The 10,970-nt window shown below is 37.6% G+C and overlaps 1 pseudogene; it reads left to right on the top strand.

Annotated features, from left to right (window-relative positions):
- The first annotated feature begins 9,163 nt into the window (after nt 1-9,163).
- Phb1-ps16 (prohibitin 1, pseudogene 16) lies at nt 9,164-9,980 on the top strand (annotated as a pseudogene).
- Nucleotides 9,981-10,970: the final 990 nt, after the last annotated feature.

Genomic DNA, 10,970 nt, shown 5'->3' on the forward strand with positions numbered 1-10,970 from the left:
CTGTTATTTCACCTCACACCAGTGAGAATGGCTAAGTTCAAAAACTCAGGTGACAGCAGATGCTGGCAAGGATGCGGAGAAAGAGGAACACTCCTCCATTGTTGGTGGGATTGCAGATTGGTACAACAATTCTGGAAATCAGTCTGGAGGTTCCTCTGAAAATTGGGCATTGAACTGCCTGAGGATCCAGCTATACCTCTCTTGGGCATATACCCAAAAGATGCCTCAACATATAAAAGAGACACGTGCTCCACTATGTTCTTCGCAGCCTTATTTATAATAGCCAGAAAATGGAAAGAACCCAGATGCCCTTCAACAGAGGAATGGATACAGAAAATATGGTACATCTACACAATGGAATATAACTCAGCTATCAAAAACAACGAGTTTATGAAATTTGTAGGCAAATGGTCAGAACTGGAAAATATCATCCTGAGTGAGGTAACCCAATCACAGAAAAACACACATGGTATGCACTCATTGATAAGTGGCTATTAGCCCAAATGCTTGGATTACCCTAGTTGCGTAGAACACATGAATCTCAAGACGGATGATCAAAATGTGAATGCTTCACTCCTTCTATAAAAGGGGAACAAGAATACCCTTGGCAGGGAATAGAGAGGCAAAGATTAAAATAGACACAGAAGGAACACCCATTCAGAGCCTGCCCCATATGTGGCCCATACATATACAGCCATCCAATTAGACAAGATGGATGAAGCAAAGAAGTGCAGACCGACAGGAGCCGGATGTAGATCGCTCCTGAGAGACACAGCCAGAATACAGTAAACACAGAGGCGAATGCCAGCAGCAAACCACTGAACTGAGAATAGGATCCCCGTTGAAGGAATCAGAGAAAGAACTGGAAGAGCTTGAAGGGGCTCGAGACCCCATATATACAACAATGCCAAGCAACCAGATCTTCCAGGGACTAAGCCACTACCTAAAGACTATACATGGACTGACCCTGTACTCTGACCTCATAGGTAGCAGTGAATATCCTAGTAAGAGCACCAGTGGAAGGGGAAGCCCTGGGTCCTGCTAAGACTGAACCCCCAGTGAACTAGATTGTTGGGGGGAGGGCGGTAATGGGGGGAGGATGGGGAGGGGATCACCCATAAGGAAGGGGAGGTTGGAGGGGTTGTTTGCCCAGTAACCGGGAAAGGGAATAACACTCGAAATGTATATAAGAAATACTCAAGTTAATAAAAAAAAAAAAAAAAGGGGAGCACTGACTGCTCTTCCAGACATCCTGAGTTCAAATCCCACCACATGGTGACTCACAACCATCTGTAATGGGATCTGATGCCCTCTTCTGGTGTGTCTGAAGACAGCTACAGTGTCACATACATAACAAGTCTTTTTTTTTTTTAAGGCAAAAGTAATGGAAGTTTCCATATCTAGAGAAAATTGCACTTAACAATTCAGTCAGTGCCCCTTCCAGTTAGTTTTATTAAATGTGTATCATGTTAAAAAAAAAGAAAAGAAAAGAAATACCCAATTTAATAAAGATGGAATAAAAAAGAAAATATTCATACAAATGTGAAATAGATATTCAATATTGCTTTTCTGCCTTCCAATGATCCTAGAAACAGTTTATTCCTTTCACTGAGAGCATACACATCAAGGAATATGTTCTGTACATTTGATTGATGCAATGTTCTGTGAGGAGACTGACAAAATGAATACATCAACACTCTTCAAGTGATCTGTCAATGTTCAAGTGATCTGTCAATGTCACTGGAGCCTGCCTTTATCTGAGGATTACCGAATATATGGATACTGAACAAACCTTGTGTAAGAAAACATATACACATGTTTGCTTAATAATAATAATAATAATAATAATATAATTATAAATAAAATAATAATAATAATAATAATATTTAACAACTAATGTAGAACTAAGGGTTGCATGTTCAAACCCACTTGATGTGCTTGCATGAGATAAATGATTGAAACAGTGAAAAATATGTCTTATTCTAACTCAAGGATTGGCATAATTTGTGAGATTATAACACACTAATTTCTTTGCTAAGTGCCAGTATATTATATCATATAGAATTTAATCATCCTTTGTATTAAAAACAAATTTTCCTGATAGAATAGACATAACTTATAAACAAATCAGAGGATAATCAAACAACAATAACAGTATATAGTGTACTCTGTATGTAACCCTATAATTATAGTAGCATTGCAAAAAATACTGCGTTAAATAATCAACAAACTCACAAATAATGTAGTGTTCCAAGATTTTTTTTAACATTAAAATTTATCAAAAGCCCTAAGCTCACCATTATATATTTAAAGTTACATCATTAAAATTTTGTTAACTAAAGAGGTAACAAGCAATGATGCAGTCTAGCACTTTTCAATTTTTATATCACTATAGCAACTACACTAATCAAACTGGCTATTGACAGGGAAACAAGGGTGTATAAGGACCGAGACACTAAAATAGAAACATGACTTTCTGTTTTGAAAACTTGAAAGATATGAGAAAAAATAGAAAAAGAAAATATTAATAAGCTTTTGTCTATGCTGTAAAAAATCTAAGTATGCCTTATCAATCAATTATACGTATAAAATAGGCAAAATAGAGTATCAGCTTTTCTTAAAGTATTAGCTTTTTAAGAAAAATTCCCAATTATTTCATTACAAACATATGAGAAACATAAAAAACATGTAAGAAGAAACAGACAAAGAGAGAAAAGGATAGGCGGTGTCTTAGGGTCATTTTTGTTGATGTGATAAAATGTATTGGAAAAAGCAGAGAAAATTGTTTTATTCTATTCCACTGTTCTAGGCTACAGTCTATAGGATCTTGAAACCACTGAACACATTGCTTCTATATTAAGTAAGTAAAGAGGAAGAAGCTATTGCTTACATGTAGGTGGATAACTTAGTTTCTCTACACTTATACAGTTTAGTAGAGTAAAGGTTATTGTGAAAAGAGTTTACTCCAGGGAATAGTGCCACTGTCAGGTTTGAACCTTATAAAGATGAATCCTAATGTTAGGACTTTAGGATGTTTGGGGTTTAACCCTCTTCCAGCTCCTTGTTGTTTGCTTCTTGGCTGTGATGTGAGGTACTTTATTTTGCTTCATGTTCTTACCATGATGAACCATGAGTAAGAACAACTAATTATGGACAAGAATTTCCAAAGCTAAGCATTGTTTTTTTTTTTTTCTTTTTTTCGGAGCTGGGGACCGAACCCAGGGCCTTGTGCTTGCTAGGCAAGCGCTCTACCACTGAGCTAAATCCCCAACCCCGCTAAGCATTGTTATCATCCTATTTCTTCTTAAAAAATTTTATTTTGTAAAAATCTCTCTCATTCTCTATGTTTGTGGTGTGTGTGTGTGTGAGAGAGAGAGAGAGACAGAGAGAGAGAGAGAGAGAGACAGAGAGACAGAGAGACACACACACACACAGAGAGAGAGAGAGAGAGAGAGAGAGAGAGAGAGAGAGAGAGAGAGAGAGAGAGAGGGGTTGGGTTTTGTAGAGGCCAGAGGGATGCACTGTTTCCTTTGAGCTGGAGTTACAGGCTGTTGTAAGCTCTTTGATGTGGATGACGGTGAACAAACTATGATGCTTTACAAGAGGAGCCATCACATTTACCCAATAAGCACCTCTCCTGCCCAATTCCTCCCTAAAGTTAGTTATTGCGGCTGCTTCATTTGTACTGCAGGGGCGCCTCCTTAAATAGTTATTTTAAGTTTTTGCAATGTATAATTTCCAGAAACAATATATATATTCTTAAACTCAAATTGTCTAGGTTTATTTAATTGAGTATAGTGTCTCTGAATTTTACTAATGCCTTTGTACGTTTTGTTCATACTTTCCTCTGTATTAATTGTGTTTGTCCTACACTGTTGATGTAGCAATATCATTTCATTTCCTTTTATGTTCAAGTACATTAAGTAGTGTCCAGTTTGAAGGAAAGCAAATAAGTTGTTAGACAGAAATTTTGGGATATTCATTTTTATTTGTATTTGACATAAGCTTAAGAATGTGAGTTATGGGCAAATGATTTTTGGTTGATGTGTGAGCTTTTAGAAATTTCATACTTCATACCACACATGGTTGAGAGCACTTGTTGCTCTTGCTGTGGACCAGGGTTCAATTCTTAGTACCTATGATGTGCTCCACAAGAATCTATAACCTCACTTAATGTATTCCAATGCTGCCTGACAATTCATTCTTTTTTTCTTTCCTTTTATTGGGTTTTCTTTTCACAACAGCGATGACACCTACTCCACAGTTGTCAGTTAATGTTTGAAGGATTATGCAGGATTTTAGGATGAACCCCAAAGGTCTAATACATTTGTAGTTTACACTGTCATGCAGTAGAGTGGTAGAAACACTCACTTTGGAAGGAAGTGGGCCAGGTTTAATTTAATATTCGTATGAGGCCTTCCATGAAGGTGTGATAGAATTCTGAACTAAACTCATCAAGTCATTTCCTTTTTTTGTTTGGGAGACTTTTGATAATTGCTACTATATCTTTAGGAGTTGGGGACTGTTAAGATAGTTTATCTGGTCCTGATTTAACTATGGTACCTGGTATCTGTCAAGAAAATTTCCCATTTCATCCAATTTTCCAGTTTTCTTGAATATAGAATTTTGTAGTGGGAACTGATGGTTTTTTAAATTTCCTCAGATTCTTTTACATCTACCTTTTCATTTAGGATTTTGTTAGTATTGATGTTCTCTCTGTGCCCTCTGGTATGTCTGGCTAGGGGTTTACCTATCTTATTGATTCTCGAAAAACCAGCTCCTGGGCTTTTTTGATTCTTTGTATAATTATTTTTGATTCTACTTGATTTATTTCATCCCTGAGTTTGATTATTTCTTGCCTTCTACTCATCTAAGGTTTTTAAGTGCACTGTTAAGCTGTTATTGCATGCTCTCTCCAGTTTTTTTTTTGTTTGTTTGTTTGTTTTTGTGTGTGTGTGTGTGTGTGTGCACTATAGTTGCTTTTGGATCACTTATTCTCCTATCAGTAACCACTGATTCGTATTTCTCTAAAAAGCTCTAATAAACACTATTTCACTAATAATCTTAGATGGAGTTGTGTCGGGGTTGGGGATTTAGCTCAGTGGTAGAGCGCTTGCCTAGCAAGCGCAAAGCCCTGGGTTTGGTCCCCAGCAGCGAAAAATAGAAAAAAAAAAAAGATGGAGTTGTGACTTTGCTTGATCATTAGTGCCCTTTGTGTGTTGAAGAAATGTTTGTTCAATGTCTTCAGAAGAAAAATGACAAATTATGTACTTGACCTTTGGAGTAGAAATACTTGAAACGTCATTTTGTGTGCTAAAGATTCTTTGCCCTCTCAGTCCTCTGCACATCCTCTGCCATTCAAAATCAGTAGGAAGAATAAGATAAATATAATAAATGTAATAATTCTTGGTTTTATTGTTTTCACAACTCAAGAGCATTTAGGCATTTAGAATCTACAGAACTAGATTAACCTCACACACGAGAGAAGAATTATCTTCACACATTCTAGAGAAGAGCATAATTGAGACTGCCTCTGATCAGGAACAGAGACAGCAGGAGATTGGGCAGAGGAGAGGGCTTTTATAGGGTTTTTAAAGCATGAACAGTGAGCCATTAAAAAAACTACAGCACAGTGGAAGATATTGCTTGGTCACAAACTTTGATATGTTGTTTAGATATTAATGCTACATCAGCAAGGCAGGGATGTTGAAGTCTTGAAGCTTGGAAGAATTCCAGAAATTGAACGATTATGCCTTGGTCTCTTACCCTACAAAAAATATACCCCTTTGCACATAAATTTTATTTTGATGTACATACTCTAGAAAAAAGTGTTTATAGACATAAAAGAAAGATGTAGAAATTTTTATATAGCATGTATACAACAGGAACTTTGTACCACTAAAAATATTGCTGAATAAATTTTATGTTTCATGATTCAATATAGTGCAGGAATAAAGAAAATTATTTTAGGAGCACATCAGCATGAATACATTTACAAAAGATAATTTTTAGCACATAATATAATATATAAAATAGATGGATAGATATTTAATTCTATTCATTAAAAATTAATGAAACAAAATTTGGTACTATCTTGTTGCGCCCACCTCGACCAGCAAGGAAGACGCAACACCGTTGGATCCTTCTCAATCAGCCTTTATTGTAGGAACACCTCATTGATAGTACGGGGACCCCGGGGAACAAAGGCACTCGCCTTAAATACAAGACAGGCTGTGGCTGTAAATTTGTCCACTGGGGATTGGTGGAGCATGAAATACCTATTTAGCATGAATATCACCCTGGCCTTGTAGGTGCTGGGGGTCTGCCAACACATGCGCTGTAGGTGTTTACCACAAACGACCACCGGATGTCGGCGCCATCTTTAGCCACTCCCTACACTATCTTTCAGGAACACATAGCACAATGTATTTTAAAAAGGAAATAAATTAGTATGACAAAATTCAGTATTCTGCTTGCATATTCAATGCATAGAAAAAGGCAAAAACAACTTAGATTATCACACCTTCTAACATGTTAATCCTTAAAATTAATAAGGTTTATTCTTAAATACATATAAGTATCACAAACACAAATTTATGCCTCTTCATTATGTAGGAAGTATACATATCTATACTATATCTATATAAAATGAATGCACACATGCTTTCAACCTTTCAGTAATTACTTGATTGTGGCTCTGTTTATATTTGACACACTGTCACTTACTAGATATAATGAGTTGATATTCCTTAGAAGAAAGGTCACATGTTAGAAATCTAGAAGCCTTGTAGCAATCATAGATCCTTACAAAATCTTTTAAAGATAAATTTATTGAATTTTATGTGTATGAATGCTCAAGTGCATATATATATATATATATATATATATATATATATATATATATATATGCACAGTGCCTGTGCTCTGGAAGTCAGAACTCCGTATCAGCTCCTTGAGACTGGTTTTATGTGTTTCTGAGCCAACATGTGGGTACTGATAACAGAACCATGGTCCTCTACAAAAGCAGCAAGTGCAAGTGCTCCTAAACATGTTAATAGCTCATAGTTTATACACATACACACATAAATAGACATATATGCTATACACACAACACAGAAAAGGGAAAATATAAAAATACTTATAGTATTTTTGTAAACAAGTACATGAGCCAAGTAGTATGTTTAAATATATTTGCAATTAATTAATATGAAAATAATTCCATAGTGTAACTTATTACTGACAAACGTACCAGATTATGTTTTAATAATTTTAAAAATTTTGATGCCATTAAAACGATCTTTTAATTTTAAAATAAACATGTGTATTAAGCTACATGATGCATTTCTCAAAGAGATTAGCTTATTTTTCTTTTCCTTTTTTTCTCTTTTTTTATTATTAGACTTTTTTATTTACATTTCTAATGTTATTTTCTTTCCCAGTTTGCTGGCCATAAGCCTCCATTCCATCCCTTCCCATTCTTTGATAAGGGTGTTCCCTTCCCCAACCATCCCTCTTCTAGTCTTCCCCTGACATTCCCCTACACTGTGGGATACAACCTTGGCAGGTATTGTTGTTTTTATGGGGTTGCAAGTCCATTCAGATCCTTCAATACTTTCTCTAATTACTCCAACAGGGACACCATTCTCAGTTCAATGGTTCACTGCTCGCATTCACCTCTGTATTTGACAAGGTCTGGCTGACAGCTATATCAGGGTCCTCTCAGCATACACTTATTGGCATCAGCAGTAGTATCTGGATTTGCTGGCTGTATGTATATGGGCTGGATTCTCATGTGGGGCAGTCTCTGAATGGCCATTCCTTAAGTCTCTGCTTCATACTTTGTCTGCATATCTCCTCCTATGAATATTATTGTTCCTTTTCTAAGAAGGACTGAATTATCTGCACTTTGGTCATCCTTCTTCTTGAGCTTACTGTGCTCTGTGGATTGTATCTTCAGTAATCAGAGTATTTGGGCTAACATTCACTCATCAGTGAGATCATGCTGTGTGTTCTTTTGTGATTGGGTTACCTTACTTGGGATTTTTTCTAGTTTCATCCTTTGCAAATGAATTTCATGAATTCATTGTTTTGAATAGCTGAGTAGTATCCCATTGTGTAGATACAACATATTTTCTGTATCTTTTTGTCTGAGTTCTTTCCAGCTTCTGGCAATTATAAATATAGCTGATATGAACATAGTGTAGCATGTATCCTTGCTATATGTTGGAGCATATTTGGGTGTATGCCCAGAAAAGGTATAGCCGAATCCTTAGGTAGTACCATGGACAATTTTCTGAGGAACCTCCAGATTGATTTCTAGAGTGGTTGTACCAGTCTGCAATCTCACCAACAATTAAGGAGAGTTCCTCTTTTTTTCCACATCTTTGCCAGCATCTGTTTTCTCCGGAGTTTTTGATCTTAGCCATTCTGACTGGTATGGGGTAGAATCTCAGGGGTGACTTGATTTGCAGTTCCCTGATTAAAAAAAAAAGAATGTTGAACATTCCTTTAGGTTCTTCTCAGCCATTTGTTATTCCTCAGCTGAGAATTCTTTGTTTAGGTCTGTATCTCATTATTAATAGTATTATTATTATTAACTCTCTGGAGTCTAACTCTTTTTTCTCTGGAGTCTGAGCTCTTTTTATATTTTGGATATTAGCCCTCTATTGGATATAGGATTAGTAACGATCTTTTCCCAATCTGTTGGTTCCTCTTTTGTCCTAATGACAGTAGCCTTTGCCTTAGAGAAGCTTTACAGTTCTATAAGGTCCCATTTGTTGATTTGCAATTTTAGAGCATAAGCCATTAATACTTTGTTCAGGAAGATTTCCCCAGTACCCATATGCTCCAGGCTCTTCCCCAATTTTTCTTCTATCAGTTTTACTGTATCTGGTTTTATGTGGAGGTCCTTGATCGACTTGGACTTAAGCTTTGTAAAGGGCGATAAGAATGGGTAAATTTGCATTCTTCTACATGCTGACCTCCAGTTGATCTAGTACCATATGTTGAAACTGCTATCTCTTTTCTACGGGAACATTTTTGCTCCTTTGCCAAAGATCAAGTGACCATAGGTGTGTGGGTTCATTTCTGGTTCTTAAATTCTATTCCACTAATGTGGAGGTCAGAGTGGAAACAGGTGTGAGTGGAAGCAACAGAAGGAGTCATGGCTGCCAAAGTGTTTTAGTCCATCGGAAAGTTTGGCCTGGCTTTAGCAGTTGCAGGAGTCGTGGTGAACTCTGGTTTATACAAAGTGGATGCTGGACACAGAGCTGTCATCTTCGACCGATTCCGTGGCATACAGGACATTGTGGGAGGGGAAGGGTCTCACTTTCTCATCCCTTGGGTACAGAAGCCAATCATCTTTGACTGCCGCTCTGGAGCACGGATTGTACCCATCATCACTGGTAGCAAAGACTTGCAGAATATCAACATCACACTACGGACCCTTTTCTGGCCAGTGACCAGCCAGCTTCCTCGTATCTACACCAGCATTGGCAAGGACTATGATGAGTGGGTGCTGCCATCTATCACCACAAAGATCCTCAAGTCGGTGGTGGCTCGATTCGATGCTGGAGAATTGATTACCCAGCGAGAGCTGGTCTCGTCTCCGGGCAGGTGAGCGATGACCTCACAGAGTGAGCAGCAACATTTGGGCTCATCCTGGATGACCTATCTGAAACATCTGACCTTCGGGAAGGAGTTCACAGAGGTGGTGGAAGCCAAACAGGTGTCTCAGCAGGAAGCAGAGAGCCAGATTTGTAGTGAAAAACGCTGAACAGCAGAAGGCAGCCATCATCTCTGCTGAGGGGGATTCCAAGGCGACCGAGCTGATCGCCAACTCACTGGCCACCTGCGGTGATGGCCTGATCGAGCTGCAAACACTGGAAGCAGCTGAGGACATTGCTTACCAGCCCTCCGGCTCTCGGAACATCACCTACCTGACAGCAGGGCTGTCCATGCTACTCCAGTTCCCCCAGTAAGGCCAACCATTGCTGTGAATGATGCCTTCCTTCTGCCCCACCCCAGAATTCACTGTGAAATTTAATGATTGGCGTAACGTGAAGAAAATAACGGTAAAATCACTTAAAAAATTCTATTGCACTAATCTACCTGCTTACCTCTGTACCGATACCATACAGTTTTTGACACTATTGCTCTGTGATACTGGTTGAGGTCTGGGATGATGATTCCACCAGAAGTTCTTTTATTGTTGAGGATGGTTTTCTTGATCCTGGGTTTTTTGTTATTCCAAATGAATTTGCAAATTGCTCTTTCTAACTTTATAAAGAATTGAGTTGGAATTTTGATGGGGATTGTTTGACTCTGGGTAATCCTTTTGGCAAGATAGTCATTTTAACTATATTATTCCTACCAGCCTATGGGAATAGGACTTTTTTCCATCGTCTGAGATCTTTGTCAACTTCCTTCTTCAGAGACTTGAAGTTCTTATTCTACAGATCTTTCACTTGCTTGGTCAGAGTCCCGCTGAGGGAAGAGGCAAGTTATATTATTTGGGACTATTGTGAAGGGTATAATTTCCCTAATTTATTTTTCAGCCTGTTTATCATTTGAGTAGAGGAAAGCTACTGATTTGTTTGAGTTAATTTTACATCCTGACACTTTGCAGAAGTTGTTTATGAGTAGTTCTCTGGTGGAGCTTTAAGGATCACTTAAGTATACTAACATAATATCTGTAAATAGTGATATTTTGACTTCTTCCTTTCCAATTTGTATCCCTTGGATCTCCTTCAGTTGTCTGATTGTCCTGTCTAGGACTTCGATTACTATATTGAATAAATAATAAGAGAGTGGACAACCTTGTCTAGTCCCTGATTTTAGAGGGATGGCTTCAAAGTTTTCTCCATTTGGTTTAATGTTGGCTAATGGTTTGCTGTATATTGCTTTTACTATGTTTACCTAATAATTTCTGAATTTTCCAATACTTTTATCATGGTGGAGTGTTGAATTTT

Source organism: Rattus norvegicus, chromosome 13 (assembly GCF_036323735.1).
Source record: "Rattus norvegicus strain BN/NHsdMcwi chromosome 13, GRCr8, whole genome shotgun sequence".
In the NCBI taxonomy this organism is placed as follows: domain Eukaryota; kingdom Metazoa; phylum Chordata; class Mammalia; order Rodentia; family Muridae; genus Rattus; species Rattus norvegicus.